Here is a 19,082-nt window from a genome sequence, read left to right as displayed (position 1 = left end):
CCGGAATTTATACTAGGTACAACATCCCTGTTTCATGATGGACAGATGAGACTGCTTTGAATTTAACACCCAGGAAGAGTGTTCTGTGCAAATGCTTTCTCTATGAGGAGAAGTTGTCAGGTAGCTCAAGAAACAAGCATCACACTGACATCAGTACTGAGGGCTTTGCCAGGCTACACTGGCTGTGGAACGTCTTCAGCAGTAGTGCCAGTGAGTTAAAAATTCTATTCATATCGAGATCTCCAGTAAGTTCAAAATGATAACTTCATAAAATTGTGTATAATTATGAATTAAGCTCAATATAATAAACTATAGTACAGGTAAAATCACTCTCATGTTTAAATACTTACCAGGTTTTGCATATGTTGCATTGGTTTTGTGCCATCACAATAATGGAAAGTTTGATTTTTATTTCTGCTGTGCTCAGATTATCACTGGCAAATATTTTAATGAAATAGTTGAAGCAAATGCTTACACTAACATTTTTAAATAAAAAATACCACACTGCTTAGTATAAAGCGCTCAGATATCTAGTGTTTCATGCAGGCGAATGGTTTAGGATTGGAATTTTGAAAAAAACATGGGAGAGCTGGTGATACAGTTACCATTGAATGTTGATGAAGTTGGATAGCCTGTTTCTCTGAGATGCCTATAAATAATTTTTCTTTATTATATTCTTTTTAAATGTTCAAAGAGCTTTTGTTTAAAAGATCCAGCTTGCTCCTAGTGCCTCCTGGATTAGTGTCAGTAATTCATGTAATTTGCTTTAAAGTGAAATGAAGTTCAAAAATATCTTACTTTACTCAAAATAACTAGTTTTTTTCCTCTTTAGAACTGTTTTCTGACCAAACAGAAGTCAGAATTTAAGTAAAAATTAACTTGGTTTCTTCCACTTCAGGCTCCTGACTCAAAGGAAAGCTTGCACTAAGTGTCCTTTTCTGGTATGAGTATGTAGCAATGCCTGAAAACCTGGAAAATATCCCCTCAAGTGATAATGAACCAGAGCCAGGAATAAATTGAGGAGTTAGTTGTGGTATGTAGAGTCATGTCATTGTCCAGTGTGTGTATTATGTACGTTAGCAGCGTCTAGACTGGCTATAGGTCTTTTTACAATCTCAGAAAGTACCATAGTGTTGCTACAGCAATCAGACCTCTGTTTTTAACCCTAAAATATCAAAGCTTTGTATCCTCTTCTTCCTGCAGAAATAGTCTTCTGAGACTTTGTCTCTTTAGTGACACAAATTTCTGTGGAGAAAATAATTAAGATAAACTCATTTTTATCAGTTATTATTTCAGTTGTTAAAACCACACAGCTGACCACACAGTGGCATATGTGACAAGCGTCTCAGGCTAGGAATAAAAAACAAACATGTAGCTATTTCCTATGATACTGAATGTGTTTTAGTTCAAAGAATACTGCACACAGATTTTTGTCATGTGAGCAGATTTTCCATTTTTTTCTGTCAAAATGAAATATTGTTGTCAATAAGATTATGTACACCCTAGCAATTTGCTATGGACTCCCCAAAAAAAATAAAAAATAAGCAGCTGTCAGGAAGGCCTCAGTTTAAAAATATTTCTCCCCTGCCCTTGGTCACTGCATGCATGTTGCCTTATGACATTGAAATATTTACTGAAAACACAGTTCTGTGCAACTTTTACCCTTTTTATTTTCTCAGACCTGTTCACCATTTCACAATGAAGCATTATGCATATTTAAATTGTTTTATATTAAATTCATATAGTACCTGAGGTAAGGACAGCTTTCCTTATTTGATTATGGTATCTCATGACAACTTTATTTGAAAAATTAGTATGTGCAACCAAAACAGAGAGGGATCCCTCAGTTTATCTTGGAAATCCAGCCCATTGATTTCTATTAATTTTCATTGTGAGTCATGAAAGTGTAGTGGGCCTTCAGTGATACCTGAAATTACAAGTGACTATTACTGCTCTCATTGGTGTATGTTAGAAGTTAGAATTTTAGATTAACCTTTGTATGTGTTTTCGTCTCATCAAGCCAGGATGAGCAGAGATTATGAAGGCTATGGATGTCAAAAAGAGAGAGATGCAGGAGAAAAGCGAGGCCTGGCTGGTAGTTAGTGCCTAATACAGCAATGAGTTGATGCCAGTGTAAAGCAGAGACCAAAACAGCACAAGTAAACAGCTTAGTGGATATTCATCTGTTGGGCAGATGATCAAAGAATTAGGAAAAAAAGCAGGTATCTGTGACGGAGTGGAGTGTAGGAAAGCTCATGTTGCAAATGGGAAGAATTGCAGGTAAGCAGGCCGTGGAGCTGGATCCCACACACCCACATCTCCAGTAGCAAAGGGAGACTTCTGCCCTCCATTGCTTTCCTCTGAGCAGTTGCGTTATCTGTTCATGAAAATCTCCCTCTATACTTGTCTCGCTCCCTGTTTTGTGTTTTTGACCTTTACTTGTCTGATCATGTCAAAATTTAGATGAGAAATTTCTGAGAAGCAGAGGTGATCAGTGTTAACTTGTTCCCTCGAGGTGCCTAGATTACTTGCAGGTGCTGTGATATAAATAAAGCCAAAAGGGAAAGGCTCTCTTATTTTTCAAAGTGCTGTGAAACTAGTGGCTAATTCAACTTGTACATCTATATTTTTGAATTTTGGGGGGTAGGTTAACAGGGTTGGTGACTGAGTTTGGTCTGCCCTAAGGGATAATGGCCAGTTCATAAAACTGGATCTGAGCCTGGATTTCAAACACTCTCAGCATTTGACATGCGATTATCGCTCTTTGGAATTAGATTTAACAGCACTGAGGAAAGAGGTTAATGTGAAGCCAACATCAAGTATGCTGAACTCTGGTCATTGAAAATACCATTGCTAATATTACTATAAGTGTATTTCCAGTAGAACATCACAGCTTTGTTTATCAAATGCAGACTTAGCCAAATTATTATCAGCTGCTGGAGATGGGTACAAAGGATGCACTGTCAAGTCTCTACTTTAATTTCCATTTTTGGGCCATTCTTTCCATGATGTAACATACTTATCTGTTATATGGGCATTCTCAAATGTGGAATAACTAATAATATAGAATTTTATCCATGTAGTAGAATATGGATGCCTTTGCTTAATGTTTGTTGCTTTAACAAAAACAGTTTGGTTATAAATTTTCTTGCACTTTCTTCAGTGTAGCTGAGTATAAGCTACTGTCAGAGACAGCACAGAAGGCGAAATGGAACAGTGGGCTGACCAAAAATTGCTGGTACAATGCTGTGTCCTATTACTACAGTAATTACTGCTAATATTATTTTGAGCTATTATGTAGTTAATATTATTATCTCCTGTAAGAATGAGATAATTCCTAGCAGTTCGAAACACAGACAGCACATCTAAAACTAAGTCTCCTTTGATGCTTATACGGAATGTTTTTCAACAAGAAACCACGCAGCAAACATACCTGTTCCATTTTGTGTGCACAGGGAAGAAGCAAAACGTAGAAGTGATATGCCAGTAAAAGTGAGCCCAAATATCACTCGTCAGTGCTGATAAATACTTGAGGAAAGTAATGCTGCTTGGAACTGTTACTTTTGCTTCTCTTAAAGGAATTTGGTAGGTGACATAACTACTTAATTTTTGGTAGTGTTTTTAATGTTTGGTTAAAACAAACCTGAGCTTTTGCTGCATTAAGTAAAACTGTTCCTTTTAAAGACACAACCACAGTGATACTGTGCACTAGACACTGTAAGAAGAAATAGCCATACAGCCCTTGAGAAGGCTGACAGACAATTAAAACACTGCGGGATTTCTTGTAAAATCAGAAATGGTCATTATCAAACTGGTTTGCAAGGCTTGAAGAGGATGGGAGAGGAGAGGGAAACCTGTAGTCCTTTTTTAAGAACAAACATGGATAGTAGTTACAAAGGGAGATATGTACTTAGAAGGCAAACCTTCATGTTGGCCAACATCTGAATTATTGACTGCTGGATTAAAAAAATAAATGCTAATATGGTACATATTTGGTTATAGTACTTTTTTTCTTAAATTAGGAGTCTTATCCTGGATTTCTATATAAAATACAACATCCAGAGCTTTATGAGGGGGCATGTACAAATACAACACATGCATACTAAGAGAAGTATAAAGTAGATCCTGAAACAGTTAGCCCTTGCCTTGTTACACAAGCTAGCATTAAATGAGGAGGAGAGGGAGAGAGGAGTGAGCTGATCTGGAGTTGGCAGGACACCAGCCAGGCAAATGGAGAAAATGGAAAATGATTTTTTATGTACAAAACTTGAAAAAGGCTTCCATGTTGCTTGAATATTGCACAGGCTAGTAGAGAGCCTAGAATGAAAGACTGAAAATCTCAAGCCCAAGACGGACAGAACAGGATGCATTTTTATCTAGGGTTGATGTGTTTGAATTATGTTGCAGGAGCATGGCAACCTTTTCTTCTGAAGGGGAAGACTGGGGACAAACTCAGAAAAACATCTGTGATTTGCATTAATTCAACCATTTTAGTAGATGTAATTTAAATTGTTATGTTGTTATGGGAAAAGAGGATTGTCATGAGGACAACAGATTATTAAAGCCCTCGACAGAAATGCATTCTGGATAGATGAAATGACAGCCTGCGCACCAGAGGAGTTCCCCTGGGATGGTGACCTACAGCAACTGAAAATCTGCAACACAACACAAATGCTTGGAAAAGGTTAATCAGTATGGAAGTGTCTGCAGCTGCAAATGGCTCGGGGCAGCTAAGGGCTGGGACTGGCTGCTAGCTGTGCCTGGCAGCAGTGGGGAGGAGGGAGGCTGATAGTCTCTACAAATATAGGTCTTAAACTGAAATCCTTAAAAAAAGGATAGGCCTTGAACTGAACAAATACAGTAGATGAGAAACATGCCTAATGCATGCTGAAACACACTCCTCATGCCGAATGGGGTTTACTCATATTTGTCCTGGGTGCCCTTTCAGAAAAGAAAGGGGTCCTGGGTGCAGGTGTGCCTCGTGCACAGCCCAGCTGGGGCAGCAGTCCCTGATAAGTGACACCTGTGCACAGGGCTGTGCTGGGCAGAGAGGGAATGGCAGTGATGGCTGTCCCTGTGCTTCTGCCTTTGTTCCTGCCTAGGCACGTGATGGATTCTGGCAAGAGCAGTCCTCTGTACCTGCAGAAAAGGTGAGGTTGTGGGGCAGAGCTCAGTTGCTAGGAGAACTCCTTTTTATTAGGGGAAAAAATTGAACAACTAGTCCCGAGGCTATCCTCAGCTAGGTGTGAGGCTGAAAACCTGTGTGGGAGGCATGGGGACTGTGACCCTTGAGGCATGGCCCAGTAACTGAACAGCCACGTGGCACTGGATGGTGTTAGAAGCCTCTGAATGGGAAGCAGCAAGGGTCTGTATCGGTTAGGAGCTGAGGCTGGGCAGGGGAGGGCTTCTGCTTGCAGGAGTTCCCCAGGTGCAGCAGGACTCCTCTGCACCTTGGCTGAGAAGGAGGCAGAAGCTGCCATGTTGCCAGAGCGTGTGGGGTGTAATCCAGTGCTCTAAACGTGTTTTTGTCCAAGGAAGTTCCAAAAGTTGTGGGGGGCATATTGTGTTTGGAGGGCAGTGCTGGAAGTTTTGATATGATGGTGTAATTACAAGAATTATTGTTCTCTAGAAAGTGTTAAAATGTGAAGCGCTTTTTAACACTAACTGTTTAGTACGTAGCAGTCTTTTAGCGTGGTATTTTGGGAATATGGTGTTGGTGTGCTTGAGGGTATATTCTGTTCTGGATGGTTTGTCTGCAGCCTGTGCTGGGAAGATATTCACAGATGTCTTTTGTGTTAAAGGACCTACTACCTGAAATGAAGGTGATTTTTGTGGGTGCTGTTTAGGGTGTCACCTTCAGCTTGCTTCATAGGGAGCTCTGAAGTATGTGGTGTAAGCTTCAAATGCTATGATCTGGATGATGAACTCAGCCATGAGAAAGGAAGTTTCAACTTGCTATTCAAATAGTTGTTCTAAGACTAGCTGCATGGCTTGGTGGTTACTGTTTGAGATGTGTTGCAGAGGTCTCTCACAGTATTTGTATGCAGTTAAAGAAGCATGTGGATACTGCATCCTTCTTGAGCTGATCTCTATCAACTTTGAGGTAAATTCAAAGGTGTTTTCCCTTCTGTTAAGTGGTAAACCATAACTTTGCAAAGTCCTAGCAAAAACTGCTAACATGCTGTAGAATTAGAAGCAAGACAAAAGGTGGCTGCAGCTGTTGTTTACTACATGATTACACATTTTGGTTCCGTATGTGCCTCTGTGGAGAAGTGCTTCAGAATAACCAAATAAAAATTATACAAATTGGAGAAAATAAGTACAGCTAACCCACCTTCAGCATCTAATTTCTACATTACAACAGAGCTTTTCTGTATCCAATCCCAACTCCCCAAAGGATTTAATGTAGATCAGAAATACCTCTGAGCCTAATCAAGTCAGTGGAGTTCTTCCACAGAAAAATAAAATACCAAATCTGAACATATGCTGAGTGTGTTGAAGTTGTGTAGAATAAAAGAAAGTTTGGACATTGTGTTAATGTGGTGGAGAATATTTTGGTGTTGTAATTTGCTTTAAAAGCATGTGTAAGTAATTGCTGCACAAGGCACTGAAGTCAGACTGACTGTTCACAGATGCATACATTTCCATCTTCCAACCAAGGATTCCTGATTTTTGCATTACAGTGTGTTACAAAGCACCGATAGGTACTCAGCATTTTGCTGTTGTTAACCATGTCTTATGTTTTGCCTGAAAAAAATTTAATGCTTCTGTTGTCTTAGAAAATAATTTTTTTTCTAATTCTGTTACCATTATGAACAACAAGAAATCTCCTGTGCTCATAAGAAGGGATGTTTCTCTATTCTGATCAAGAGAGTAGTATACTTGCATGAGTAGCATTGTGTGGATTGCATATGTCATTGACACATGGATGATGTGCCAATTGAGGCAGAATCTTTTCACAAGATGTTCCCCATCCAAACAGTTCATGCTAGAAACCGTGATATGACTTAGGATGTGGCTAGCTCAAGAAATTCCCTAGAAGTTGTGGGTGAATGCTATCGGTGAATTCCATATAGGCGTCTGGTTTCGTCCTACGCCATTAGACATGGAGTAGAATGAAACCTGCAGTTAGCCCTCTTTCTCTGTGCAGTAGGATGAGTACATCATCTTAAACCACTTTTTAAAGGTTCTTCAGCTGCTGTGCCTTAATGGCTGTAGCAATAACTTCAGATAAGCCTACCATCTGAAACGAGATAGATCTTTCTTTGCTTTACTGCAGTACTTTTGGATATAGCTGACCCTCAGAAGGGATCAGTTGCTCTGCTTTTGAGTAATATCGTAGCCAACCAGAGCATTTCTTTGTGATTACATGAATATAAACAGCATATATTGGATCTTACAGTACTTACTTTGACTTATAATTAACTTCCTGAATAGTATTGTCAACAATAAAAATATTTGGAGTTCTCCATTTTCTTGGCTCATTGTTTGACAGGTCTGTTTCTTTGCTGTCCTGGGTAGCAAAACCCAGGAAAACACGCAACTAAACAGCTGTCATATATGTGGGACCAAGAAAAGGGCTATTTTTAGTTGCTTTGGGTTTTTTTACTCTTGTTCCTGAATTCTGGGTTTTTTTGGGGGGGGGAGTGGGGGGAGTCGGGAGGTGAAATAATGGCTTGCTTAACTCATTGCTGAAGCTCACTCTGCGTTCAGCAAAGCAGAGATTTCATCCCTCATGGAGGTTATCATATCTGTTCAATTGAGTTTGAGCTTTGGACACACGGAAACCAATACTTGCTGTTATTATTAAAGTTGCTTTGCTTTTAGCAGTGTACTTTGGAATTGTGTTTCTGTCCTCTCTGGATTTACCATCATAATTTCCAAAATAGTGTGTTTTGGAAAAAGAACAAAAATAATACATGTTAATAACCATGGGATGAAGGAATCTTCATCTGGGTTTGAAAGTGACACCATAAATTGCTTTTAGTTCTGTGGATTTATGATTTCACAAAATAAATTAGTAGATAGTGTTTGTTACTAGTAGTAATTGAGATGAATATATGATGCAGGAATTGTTTTCTTGCAGACTCAGCTAGTTTGATTGTAGCTCTTCACTAATACAGCAACTACAGAAACTAGTTTGTACTTCATATGCAGTGTGTTCTGATTATCTGTAAAATACATACAAAGCTTTTATGTCGAAGCACTCAGCAGTCTGAGCGCACAGCCAAAGGAGTGACCCTGAGATCTTGCTCAGGTGCGTTATGTTTACTGTGTTAAATGGGACTCAATCCTTCAACCCTTACAAGGACATAGCACAAAGTAAGCTAGTGTAGAGTCATAATTTATAATATAGGCTACAGGATTTTTCCCAGTTATCTCTGGAGCTATTTATAAATAAAACATATATTCCTAGATGTCAGGTCAATATTTGATGGTATGAGGTATATAAAATTCTTTAGTATGTGTAATGAGGAATTGCCCCTGGATCAGCAGAAGCTTTGACTCGAGCCGAGCTGTCAAGGGAGGATGCAAGTCTGTAGACCTGGGGCTGCATCCCTGCACGGGGCCCCTCTCCAAGGCTGGGCGGATGGTGCCCTTGCCTGGCAGAGGTGGGCACTGGTGGAGAGTCTGTGTCACCCAGTAAAGGAGCTGTGGATTTTGGGGTAGCTCAAGTCTCCCATGAGGGGACTCACCAGGGCCTATGAATGCAAGGCTTTTTCCAGTTGTCTGAGAATGACCTCATCTACTTATGCCTGATATACGGTCTGTAGCAGGCACCCACCACAACATTGGCCATGTTGGTCTGCTTGCTCATTCTGACCCATATAGGTGGTCAGCTGGCTCACTGTAGGTCTCAAGGCTGAGCTCCATACACTCTGCTGCTCTCTTGCACAAAAGGCAACTCCCCCTCTTCGTCTTCCTGGCCTGTCATCCCTAAAGAGCCTGTATCTGTCCATCACAGCACTCCAGTTCTGTGAGCCATCCCACTGTCTCCCTGATGCCAGTGAGATCGTAGCCCTGCAACTGCTTGCAGACCTCCAGTTCTTCCTCTTTGTTTCTCAAGCTGTATGTGAGTGCACAGACACTTCAAGGAGGCATCCAGGTGTGTTGATTTCCCAGAAGAAGTGCCATGGTATGTTAGTATTGCTCTTAGTGTCACTGATTTTAAGATAGACAGCTCTATTATTAGAAATTGGGAGGTTGGCCCAGCATATAGGATAGGAACCTGTTCCTGAAGTGATGTACCGGGCAGCTCTTTGGTTCTAGGACAGCCTTTTACAGTGAGCATGATTATTTATAGCTAAAGAGAAACTTGGGCAGGCAGGGCTATGATTGCTCTCCTGAAGTCCCATGCTGCGAGATATCCACCTGGATGAGTAGCACAACTCAGAAACATTCCCTTGTGTCATGATTCAGTGCAGGGCCAGACTTGATGGATCCCTCCAGTCAAGTTAGAGACCAGCTGAGCAGTTTGAATCCAAGAAATTCTTTAAAAGCACAGAGAAATTCCAATCTGTTGTTCTGGTTCAAGCCAAACTCTAGTGAAGCCGTGTGATGTAACTTACACCATTTTATGGCAAAGAAATTCAGCATTCCAAATATTTTATGAAGCTAGTTAGTGTTTACGTAAGTTTGACAGGCTATGCAATGTAACGTATGTCCTGTTCTAGCTTGGTTGCCAACGTGGTTTGCCAGCGACATTTTTAATGTGGGAGCAAGACACGCAATACTTTCAAACTCAGTTTTGCCAGTATTTCTCTACCTCGGACCCCTCAGATGGAGAATTTTCATATGGTTTGCATTGAAAGATTTTTTGCATTGCATCTCATACGGTTTGCAATGCATATCCTGCATTGCTTTGTATTTGGACGTGGCTTTGTATTGGTCAGTCCTAGGGTCTCACTTAAGTTTTCTAGTCTGTCCTTGCAATGTGTCACAGATAAAATTACTATGTCAAGACACCACAAAAATGCTTCTGTGTCTTTGGCATCTATGCGCTGCACGCAGGAACCATTTATTTAATTTACATTTTTTCCTTTTGAGTATCCATTATTTAGAATGTAGAAACAGTAGCACATCTTCCTTTTAACTCTGGCTTGGATAAAATTAAAAACATTGCTTCTACAGGGTCTGAGGCTCTGCTCATTGGAAATAATTTTGCATTTTTTGTGCATAAAGCAACTAATTCTTATACAGGAAAAAAAGCCTTGTTTGTTATAGATACTGTAAGAGCTAGAGTTATGTCAGCTGCTGTCATCTCTGTGAAGGGTGATGCAGTAGCAAGAATCCACAAGGTATATAAATAAGTTGGGGGGGTGGAGGGGTGGCATTCTTTGTTGGCTTGGTTTTTTTTCTCCCCCAGCTATGCCCATAAAAAACAAAAAGGATATTTCTAGTGGATATGAGCCCTACTAGTTAAAACACAAATTGGTGCTGTCGTGTGTTGTGTGTTAAAGCACCAAGCTCTTGAGTGCATTTTAGAGATGGCATGATAAAGTTCCATCGTCTTCTGTCATTAACATCTACAAGACCTTCTCTTTCCTTTCTGCCTCCAGAAATAAAATCATATAATTTCTTGGGTGCTGAAATCTTTTAAAAAGATAAATTGACAAGAAGCTGCTATATTTACATTAGAAGAAATTAGACCAGGTGCTTTTGATATTTCCTTCATTTTCCCAGAGACACAAATTCAGAGGCATCATGAGGTCAGCGTCATGATTTAAAACCAACCAAACAAACAAAAACCCCAAAACAAAGAATAGACACATAGCAGAATAATACATGATTAGACTTCTATAAGGAATTTGCTCAAGCCCACATGACCTCAAGCTGAATATGAAGTATTTTTGTATTTAATCCATGAAAAATGGAACTAAATCTGGAAGTGCTAACTAAAAACAGTATTCTGTAGTATAACAAACAAAAGACCTTGTGAAAAAAAGAAGCAGAAACAGTAGAGAATCGTACTTGAGTATCCTTTGCTTTTTATCTTAACAGTGAGTTTTCTGAGAAACTGCAACCAACCACATCTGTATTCCAACATCAGATTTGAAGAAGCTGAAACAGCACAATAGATGCTTGTAAATGAGGAACATTACATGAAGGCCTATACATCTCATGGATGCAGAGAAATCTTGATAGAAAGCATTCTAAGCCTTGTGCTTGGCAATGTGGACAAAAACGTTCTTTCTGGACTGCATATTCCATAACAAAATACTGGTGTTGGTAGTACCAGAGAGCATTTGCAGTCTCTGATATCCTACAAAGTATCTCACTGCACCAGGGTCAGGCTTTCAGTCTTGCAATGTGATAGATTACTCCTAATTTTTTTTCTTTAAAAAACATCCAAATGTTCTACTTATTCTGATTATCCTGAGTTTTTTCTCTTGTCATCATTGTCTAGGGAAGTTTTTGGCTCATAAAAAATTACTAAAGCAAAAACTTACACTCCGTGTAGTTTTTCTGGGTGAGCATTTAAAAAAAAAAATGTGTGTATTTCAAAATTATTTATGTACCGTTGTTCTATATCTTCTAGTCCTTTGCACAGTAAAAAACCAAGATATCAGACAACATAGTATATTTTTTTTCAGGTATAGCACTATGCACTGTTATCTTTTTGTATGTTGTAGTTTAAAATATAGAAGAGCTCTATTTTATAATGAAGGTGGCTGGTACTTTGGGTTCATTTTTTTTTTATTTTTTAGGCTTTTTCCCTTAATATGAAACAGTTTATAGACTGCAAATATGACCTTGTGCATGGTAGGAGATGAGTGTTTGGATGAGGGGGCTTGAGGTGTCATTTTTGCTTGTTTTCATTGATCCTAATTTTTATTTTTTGTCTTCAAAAATCTTATTTGAGAGACACTCTTGGCCTAAAAATTCCTTTTGCTGTTAATCATATCTCTGCTATGGAGCATTTATGAAAGTGGTGCAGCATTTGGTTTGCAACCAAACTGTTACTGTTTGGAAGATGAACTGTTTTGTGAAAATACTGATGGAAGCTTTTGTTTTGCTACCCTGTGCTTGAATGTGACAAACACTGTTTACATGGAAAGTCAAAACCAAAAAGGTTTGAGAGGTTAGTTTTATGAATGTCTTCCTAAATGAATCCTAGGACTATAGAGTAAGTTTCGTAATGCTTTTGAGAGTATTCCTAGATGTGACTTCAGATTGTTCAGAAATTTTTGCAGAATATTCAAACACAATGTACCTTTCATACTAGCAAGTGAAAATTCACTGCATGCTATTTGATAGAAACGAATAAGCTTAATTTCTAACTTCATCATTCATAAAAAAATAGGTTTTATGATGACTCAAAACAATTCCTATTTAACTTGCTCAAGTTTCCCAGATATCTTCTTCCAGATGACAGCTACTTGTTTTTATGCCAAACTTTGAGGTATCTGTAAGACTGGATTCCAAAATGTCAGCGCCATTATAGAGTATACATCACGTTTGGGGCAGGAAGGAGGGAAGGAGTTACTACAAGAACCTAGTTTGTTTTCAAAGGCCTTCACACACTTATGTGGCCTGGGACATACCTGAGGTCATGTTTCATTACCCTTTGGTAATAAATTGAGTTTAGCTCTCACTGGTGCTAAATAATGCTGATCTAACCTTGTCTAGACATGTTCCCGTGCCTCCCCCCAAAACCTGCTCCATCCCCCACCCCCAAAGATTAAATGTATTGTTATACTGCGTATGGATATTTATGCTTCAGCGGTGTCTTTTGAAATCTTCCACAGTGTGGTTTATTTAGGAACAGACTGTCTGAACCTAATTTAGTTACTTGTTTTCAATTTGTTCAGGAACTATTCTTATAAACTCTTCAATGGGGAAATAGTAATTGGCTTTTACAGTGTTCTAACCTTGTTGTCTTTTTGCTTCTTTTAGTAACCTCATTTAGGGATTGCTTGCTGGCATGTTTGATTAGCTGGAGCTTCTCTTTCTTCATTGGTTATCCACAATGATTCCCTTAGTGTTCATGACAGAGACAGTCTTAGTTCACAGCCTCTACCTGCAGCCCTGCTTTCTCTCTCAGTTCTATGGGCAGCTGGCACCTGCTTTGCCCAAAATCAGAAGGGACATTTAGCACAGCCATGCTTTACTTCCTTTCTACTGCTTTTGACAGTGAGGCAACCTTTGAAGTCTAGTCACCCTGCATATGTTCCTATTCTTATTTAGCTTTGTATGGTTCTTTCCTGTGGCGGTAGGGGAGAACAAGCAAAACCTTAAGATGTACCATCTTTCTTTAAATAAATCTATCCCTATTCCAGAAGAGTCATCCAGGAATTTATGAACGTGTTCCGGAACAATACTCCAGTGCTTGCTAGTAAACCCAACTTTAACATGCCTGGCTGTGCCTCCTCAAGTGTTAACTTCTCTTTGAAGGCTACTAAGTGGAAAAAAAGGATGTCAAATTAATCATGTTGGTACAGGACTACTTAGGGCATTGGAGGGAGAGCTGTGTGAAGTCTTCAGGTACTGTTTTGGTTGCTTTTGATGAGTGCATAGTTCCACGCTGGTCTCCTGAGCCATTTGTGCTCCTGTCCTCAGCTGTGCCACACATTTTGCTCGCTTGTGTAGTTACTGTTGAGTCTGAAAAGGACTGATCTTGTAGGTGGGTACCAGCTTTACACACTGTATGTGACCCTAAAAAACCTTACCTAGTATAGCATGGTGATTTTCAAGACCATTCACCGCTACAATCAGCAGTAGTACACAGGGTTTACTTTTAGTTTTATTCTGATATCTTTCCTCAAGGGTAAACCTTAGATAGCATCCTGCAGTTTACTGAACATAAATGCCTTGACCATATCAGCCCAGGGAAGTGTGTGTTCTTCTGCTCTGATTTATTTATAGCTTGATAATGAATTTGGAATTGTTTTTAGCTCTCCACAGGGCTCTAATTATAAGAAAAGATGGAAATGCAAAAGTTGTTGTTTAAAACAGCAGTTAAGATTCTAAGCTTGTTAACTCAAATGGAACTTAATTATGGTAGACATGTATTTACTGCTGTCCTGGACTGTGGTCAGTAAGACCTGGCACTTTCAAGATTAGTTTTTTATTTGGTTGCTACAAAATTATTTATATAGGTGAAAGAAAAACTTGGGTTTGTTTTGAGTCCTAGGCCCCTCAATGCCTTATATTAGTATCTTGAGAGCATAGTTCTCAGTATAGTCTAAGGGGTTTAGTTATAAATCTCTGTCCTTGTACACTTCTTCAAACTAGGCTGATAGGTAAAAACTTCTGCTTATAAGTATTTTCTCTGTTCAAGAGACATTACAACTGCATTTCTTTAGTTTCATTCAAATGATGTTAGAATATGTCCTTCAGTTGGATCCAAGCTTTTTTGAAGTGTGAGAATATTCCTGAACACATCTGGGGCTTCAAGGGGAAGGAACTGTGAAATTTGAATTCATACCCAAATGTTTGGAAAGAGCAGCCACAAGTTGTAAGCCCTATGGTAAATACTCCGGAGAAGGAGAGGTATCCAGTTGGAGCCTCTCAGAAGTTCACTGTTAGTGGCTGTTGTTGTTCATCAGACTGCATTAATGTGTATGAATCCCACCTTCATTCATGAAACAGACCTTTTGCTTTCAGGAGAGTAAGGTTGCGGGGAAGAATGCAGTCCTGGTTCTTTACATTTCCTTTAATACTCAAGGGTATTCTGGCACATGCCTTACAGCCTTCCTGCAGTTAACAGGCCCAAGTCACGGTGAGCAGAAAGTACAGTCTGGCTGTGCCCTTGATGAGGGAGCTGATCTTGTTACACTGTGGTTTGTCTAGAGGAGCTCAAGCCTTGTACTCTGAGGGTGGCATTTCTCTTATTTATTTGTTCTGTGTTTAGCCCTGCATTTTTACGTGCTGGCTGCGGGTCAGTCATTGCTCAGCCAGCAGCTGTACTGGCCAATTCAAAGAGTCGCTAAGCTGAACTAAAATGTTAGTTTGTCTGTTCATCCCTAGGCTTCCCAGGATTTCCAGCAGTAAACCTGGAAATACATCTAATCCCACTGAAGCATTCTCCAGCTTTTTTGACATGAAGGACTGTATGGTGGCCACTGTGATATGCGTGCAGCAATGGAGTCTCTGGGACACAAACCAGTGATTAGGAGCTGTGTGATTTGGGGGGAAAGGGGAGGGCTTGTTTGCTGTTTCTGAGTTAGGGAAGGAAGGCAGTTAAACTTTATATTAATGAACTGACTAGGGGAAACAGACCAAAATCAAAAAATCCTGCCAAATATTAACTTTTTGTTGATGGTAGAATTTGTTCAGTTTATACACCTGCTGTAGAAGTGCTTTTTATCAGAAGTTGGCTCATTTCCAGAGATGAATATAAGCCTCCGGCCAATAATAGACAGAGAAACAAAAACAACATCACAAGCATCTGTCCATAATGATTTATTCACGTTTTCATCCACATTGAAAGCAAATGTTTTGATTAATTTGCTGCAAGTTTATTTCTCTTGTTTTCCTTAACATTTTTCTTTATTATTGGATTTACATCTTAATACAAATAGTCTGCTATATATTTAGATATATTGGGAAGAAAGATGAAACTTAAGATAGTTACTGAGATACAATAAATTAAAGTTTATCAAATTTATTTTCAAATCCCTACTGCCTCTTAACTGTGAAAGATGGAAAACCAAATTTTCATCATACTTTTGTTTTCTCTGTTGTGGAGATGGTGGTGCTGACAGGAAGGTTGGTGATGGCAGAGTAAACTTAAAAAAAAATATAGAAATACTTGTGGTTTCTTAAAATGGAATGAAAGGGGATGCCTCCTGGTGTTGCCCTGTATCCTTCTGTCCATAGATATGGTACACAATGGAAGCATTCGGCTCCAGAATGGTCTTGCCAAATAAACCAAAGGGGGATTTGAGAAATTTGGTTTGATGCTGTAACTCCTTGTGAGTTTGGACTCTTGCAGAGCTGGTGCAGGAAAACTGGGAAGCCTCTGTGCAGAAGCAGATGGATAGATATTTTTTGCTAGGCTTTTTTATTTATTTAGGTGTCCTGAACTGTTGGATCCTGTTTGGGGCAGAAACTGAGGAAAATCTAAAGTGGTATTACTTGAGATCTTGTGAGTTGTTTCCACAAAGTTTGTGCAGTTGTATGTTCGTATACTGGAATAAACATACCGACTGTTGGGTGCTTCCCTTTGGAAAAATGCCGGGCTCTTAACATCTTTTCTGACCTGCCCACTGTTAGTGCTCTCGCAGTTTCTGATGTGGAAATGAGGAGCTCTCTTCCAACCATCTGAAATGAACAGAGTGACGCTTCCTTTTTTCTTCTCCCTTGCTGCGTGTGGAGAAAAGGTGGCTGGCTCTGGCTGTGGGCACCAGCTCCTCTGCTTGGCCTCCTGATGTGCAGTTCGAGAAGAGGACTGCAGAGGCAAATTACATCCCCGCTTACCTGTGCTCTCCAGGACAAGCTGAGCAATTCTCACCAACTGTTTTGATCTACCGGAAGTAGCTTTAATTTATTTAAATGAACAGCAGGTCCAGCTCTCCTGTTTGCTGTCTGAAAAGCTGGATCTTGTTTTCCATGGCCCCACTCCTCCTTCCACCCCCACTCCTCCTTTCCTCAGAGGAGGACAGCGCTGCCGTACGGCATAGCAATCCTCAGCGCTGGAAGTGGCCAGTTCAGGACAACTGGAAAGGAATTTGAGCCATTACTGGAATTCTAATCTCAGACTCTTCTAGAAAAGGGCTTAACAGCCTTTTGCTGGTCCTCTTGGGTCTGATGTTTGACAGGAAATGAGTTTGAAGGGTTCAGGAGCAGGTCACAGAACTGCCTTGCTGCCAGCTGCTCTGCCGACCTTAACAGTGTGTTTGCAGAAATCTGATACACTTGCTTATTATTAAAGCCTTTTCTCTGAGAAAAGTTACTTCCAAAGCCAGGTCCTACCAGACGTATTGCTAGCATATTGCATCCTCGCCTCTCTGAATTCTTCTCCACTGACACTTGTTATGACCTAAGACTCTAGCCATGTGAAAAATGCTGTTTTGTAATTCAAGGCAGAGTGAACAATTGTGTTTGCAGGCATGTTTATGTTTGTCTTTTGCAGCACTTATTTTGTTTGTCCTTTATGTGCCCATCTGTGGGATCTCAAAGAAGCCCAGATACTTTCCCAATCTTGCGTAATTAATGTTAGACTTCATAAAATACCTCAAATCTGGTCTCAAGAAAGCAATTTTAATGGATGGGCTGACTGTTTCCTGTGTAGCAGCTGAGAAGTATATTCCCAAGCAAATTTAAAAATAAGCAGCCTCCATACTTTCTTGGAATCCTATTGACAAGTCAGTGTTGTTCAGACTAGTACGAAGTTCAAATAGGCCATGGAGACTGATGGCATGTCCCTGTTTCTTCACCGTGTTTCTGATTTAGAAATTGCTTTCCAAATTAAAAATATCAGAGCAGGGCAGACCAGATCAGGGTAGTGTGGAAACCAAATAACGGAGCTATGATGGCAGGAATATTGCAACTAAAAAGCTGTAGCAGAAGTACCTTTGGTCACCTGCTTCGAGTGCGCTACATCTTCCCAAGAGGACAGATTAGCAGCTTGTATGTTATCTTGTAAAGGGACATGTCTAGAGAATAAACCTTGCACAGAGCCTCTGCTTTGAAGCCGGGAGGCTTGCTTTTCCCCTCTGCTTCTTCCTGCCCAATAAATTTAGGTGTTCTTGCAAAAATAACTAACAGATCAAATTAAAATAACACAAAATATGTAAGACTGACTGTATCACTGCATTTTTTTAGCATCTTTGTCTTTTTATTTCTCTCTCATGTCCTCTGTAGGAATTTGGTTCATCTGCAGCTTCTGCTCCTTTAATACATTGGTCAGTTTGCACTTCAGTTCAGCCTTCTCAAATGTCTGCTGTCTCTCCAGAATCAGTGTGTCCTGGAAAACTAAAAGTGTGCAAATACACTGACAAGAAACAGACACGTGGAATACATAAATGTACCATTATTTTGACTTTTAGTTTAACTGGTGAAAAGTCTTCCAAAAATCTTGAACAACTGAAATGGTCTTGAAAGCTCAAAAGCCCTATCGTTCATGGATAACAACTTCAGCCCTAATCATTCACAGTTCCTGGCCCAGTTTAAAAACCACTATGCAGGCCAGTCTACTATTAATGCAGAACTGAATAGTAACCCTCTGATTCAACAGTATGATTACCAGACTTGACAGCACTGAGCAAAAATAAGATATACCTTTTGCTTCAGCACTACATGTGTACAACACTCTATAGAATGGAAAAGCCAGGAATTAATAACAAGTAGGATTCTGACTTGAAACGTTTCTGGTCTCCTTGTCTTCCTTTGGGGTTCTTAAAGTCCTGCTGCCTGGGCTAGAGAGAAGCTACTTCTGTCTTAACAAAAGTTCATATTTATATAAATGAAGAGAGGAAATGTAGCAAAATTGTATTACTTTTTAGTGCAATGACTGCTGTGAGTATGGGTAAGTAGAATAGGTCGTGAATGGCACAGATAATGCCAAAGCTAGTTGAAGAAGTTGAAGCTTACTGTGTGCTCAGGGCCTCCCTCTGGGTATGGTCAGGGTTTTCTATGTAGGAGCTGTAAGGGGGAGGGGAGATACCCACCATGTAATGCTCCAACAGTTTGGTCCTTGAATCCTTCCTCAAAAACAGAACCAGTTCCCTTGCTGTCAATGGAGCAGCTGTAACAAACTGCATAGTTTCCCATGAGAGTCCTTGGGAATTTTAAAACAGTGAACAAGCTCCTTAGAAGGAATGCTCTGTGCACCTCCTTGCTACTGGATGAGGCACCAGTCCTCTCTACACGATCCCTCAGGTAAAACCTCCAGAGTATAAAGTGGCAGCTCCAATTCACGTGGGATCCAAGCGCTCACTTTCATGCTGCAACTGAGTCTTCAGAGTAGAGGACATGTAGGCACTAAGAATCACTGACTTTTAGATATTTATGAGCTTCTGTCCTTTTGTGTGGTGTAAAAACAGTTTTGGATGTTCTCAGTGCATCAGGAAAGATGCATTTAGTGTGTGCAAGATGAGAAACTTTGGGGCAGTGTGGGTAGGGATTAGGAACACTGA

Source organism: Pterocles gutturalis, unplaced genomic scaffold (genome assembly GCF_000699245.1).
Source record: "Pterocles gutturalis isolate BGI_N339 unplaced genomic scaffold, ASM69924v1 scaffold22137, whole genome shotgun sequence".
NCBI classification, from domain to species: Eukaryota; Metazoa; Chordata; class Aves; order Pterocliformes; family Pteroclidae; genus Pterocles; species Pterocles gutturalis.
The sequence above is the reverse complement of the archived record's forward strand: the minus strand, read 5'-3'. Positions refer to the sequence as shown.